The sequence below is a fragment of the Echinops telfairi genome, unplaced genomic scaffold (genome assembly GCF_000313985.2).
Source record: "Echinops telfairi isolate 266 unplaced genomic scaffold, ASM31398v2 ScPeMD7_70;HRSCAF=299, whole genome shotgun sequence".
NCBI classification, from domain to species: Eukaryota; Metazoa; Chordata; class Mammalia; order Afrosoricida; family Tenrecidae; genus Echinops; species Echinops telfairi.
In genome coordinates, this window is record NW_022103968.1 from 5,223,595 (window position 1) to 5,226,688 (window position 3,094).

At 51.6% G+C, this 3,094-nt stretch overlaps 1 pseudogene; it reads right to left on the reverse strand.

The window, feature by feature from the left end:
• Positions 1-2,332: 2,332 nt before the first annotated feature.
• The window catches only part of LOC101638989, a 23,696-nt pseudogene continuing 22,934 nt past the window's right edge, over positions 2,333-3,094 (reverse strand).

Genomic DNA, 3,094 nt, shown 5'->3' on the forward strand with positions numbered 1-3,094 from the left:
TCCCTCTCCTCCAGCTCTCCCCGCCCATCTAGCACTGGCTTCTCCTTGACGCTTGCTAAATTCTCCCCCATTCTCAGCCTGGAAGTGTCCTGAACTCGCCAACTCGTTCTGTTTGGTTTTCATTCATGCTGGGACTGCGCTCCACCCCTTGTTGGAAAAACCAGCCACCTAAGATCCCAAGAGGAGGTGGCATGGACCCAAGGACGGCGGCCAGAGGGTGAGGGGAGGGGGAAGGACACAGACCCACAGACCGGGAACGGGGAGGAAGAGGGCCACGCGATGGCACAGTGACCGGATCGCAACAGCTTGGCAGAAACAAAAGATGTGTGGATTGCGGGTGCCTGGTGGCCTGCTCTTCAGACCTGGCCTCATTCACAAAAGGAAGCCGTCTTTGAAAAGAGGGTTCTCGGAGGAGCAAGAGCTGAGAGAATTCATCACCAGTGAAACTGAACTGTCGGAATGCTCAGGGGAGTGACTGAGACAGCAGGAGGTGAATATCTAAATCCACGCCCAGAGTACAGAGCACCGGACATGGTGCATTTGTGGGCGACTGTGCCATTCACTAACAGCAGCATTGTGGGCTCCTACAGAGGCATTGCAGGTTTATGGGGAATCACTGTGGGCTTTCAGGGACTTGGAGAAGGAAAGCAACTTGTAGCACAAGGGCAGGGTAGGCGCACTACTTGTATCCATTGTGAGATTCTGCTTTTCAACATAAAACCCCAAAGCCACGGCCATGGGCTGTGATTCCAACCCTGTGGCACAAAGCAGAACTACCCCACGAGGCTTTTCTGAGGCCAAAAGCAGACTGATGCCCCTTCCTCCCGTGGGGCGGCTGGTGGGTTTGAACAGCCACCTGTGGGCCTAGCAGCCCAAAGCTTTAACCATGGTGCCACCAAGGCTCTTTGGCTTTAATGTGAAGAAGTTTCATATTTTTTGAAGGTCCGTTGTGATCACTCCTAGAGCAGCCACTAAAAAAATTACAGAGCCAGCCGCTGCACATTGCAAGTCTATACTGCCCAGGATCCACCCTTAAGCTAGTTTATAATGAGCGGTTTTATTCCTCCCTAATTGTTTATTAAAACTATCTGCCCTCTGGCTTGCCAGATCATTGCCCAGAGAACCAAAACAAGTTCTGCTCTTTGTCACTAAACAGTGATAAGTGAGCATCCCCCAGAGACTAACAATCGCCATTATTCAGCACGCACACTTCAACTGTCAGGTATCTTTTCAAACATATTTAAATACACTTTTTTAAAACCTTTCCTTGAAGAGCTTCTATCCATGTGGACTAATGGACCCCACATGGCACCGGTCTCCATCCCCCGGAGCCCAGAAGAGCTAGATGGTGCCTGGTAGCCTCGGCCACCTGCTCTGAGCAGGAAGGATCACGTGAGAAGGTGGCAAAGAGGGAGGGAGGGAGATGTGGGGCAGGACTCAGGCTTACTGCTCAGATAAGTGGCTGGTGGGATCCCCAAGACATGACCTTTACCCTTCAGGACTACATCTGAGCCCACCTCCATGCTAGACTCGTCGGCCACTTAAGATCAAAGCAGGCAGCATGTACCCCAAGACAAAGTCCAGAGGGTTGAAGGTGGGGGTGGGGGTGGAAGCAGGAGACGCAGGAAGTGAGACAAGCATCGGTTCCTTGAGAGAATGGCAATGCTGTGCTGAATCAGAAGGTATATGGACTGAATGGAACACCATGATCTGCCCTACAAGTGGCCACCTAATTCATGACAAAAAGGTCCCTCTCATCAGAAACACACACGGTCAACATGACATTGTGTGTGCCTGTGCTGCATTTTCTGCAAACTCGGCTGCAAAGCGAGAGAGCCTGTGGCCTAAGGTTACACGACCAGCTTGTTCTGAATTGCGACAAGCCATGGAAACCAAACCGATAATGATGCATGCCCACACCTGCCAAGAACTCTCTCTCTGCAAATTTTCCTGGCGTCTACACAGGGGTCCAACACTGGAGCATGCTGGCAAGGCGGATCTTGGATAAATCACACGCTCTTTATAATCTTTTAAGGAAGTCTTTGGTGTTTGCTTTCCCACAGCGATGCCTTCAATAAATATCACTTTGCATTGCTTTCGAATATATTCAATCCTTATCCTGGCTCTTGCTCCCCCTTCTCCACTCCTACCACTCACACACACACACACACACACATACACGAAGACCCATAAATGTACACATTTAAGCTTCAAGAGCAGATATGATGTATTAAATGTTCACATTCTTTATATATATACATATATAATTTTATTGGGAGCTCTTACAGCTCTCCACATTTTTTTTTGAATCGAGTTTATAAATATGTACACATCAGTCATGGGCACATGACTTTGGCTGGAAGACCCAACATTGCAAGTCAGTGTCCAGGCCCGAGCGGGTGCAGTGGGCAACAATTACCTTTCTCTCCATCTCTCGCAGATAAACCAAAGCCAAAACCAAAACCAAAGCCACCTGCTCAGGACGGAATCCAGGAATGCTCTGACATAGTTTGCTCGGGCTGCCTTTGACAACGTGTATAGCAGCACATGGTTATCACCATGGGGAGAAGAAGCAGCTGGTGTGCACGAGGTGCAGGTTTACCAGGGAGCGGTCGTCATCGGGAACAATGACTGTGAGCTTGGGGCTGAAAGCACGGCAGACGCCCAATAGCACCCTTGCAACACCAGAAGGGATGGTTGTCTTGGGAGTATTTTGTGTTGGCGTCTCTGGCTGTGGTGAAGATCTTCTACCAGAGCATGGCGGTGCTGTGTGTGTCCGGGATGCAGGTGGAGGCTATACGGTGACAGGGAGCACACCAAGGGCGGCAGTGAGGGTCACGCAGGCCGTGAAGACCACCTGCTCGCAGGGCCGTGGAGTGCGCAGTCATCAGCGCTCCAGGCTGTGGGCAGCGTGAAGGTGACATTGATCTTCTCGTGGGCCTCCCTGCCTGGGAGCCCAATCTGCTGTCCTAGGACGGTCGAGTGCAGGTGGGTGACGTTGTGCAAGTACCCCCCCGAAAGGCCTGGCTACAGAGATGTTCGCAGGGCCCGAGTCCTCCAGGCCCTGGGGGACCTGGGAGGGGCCCAGGCTGGC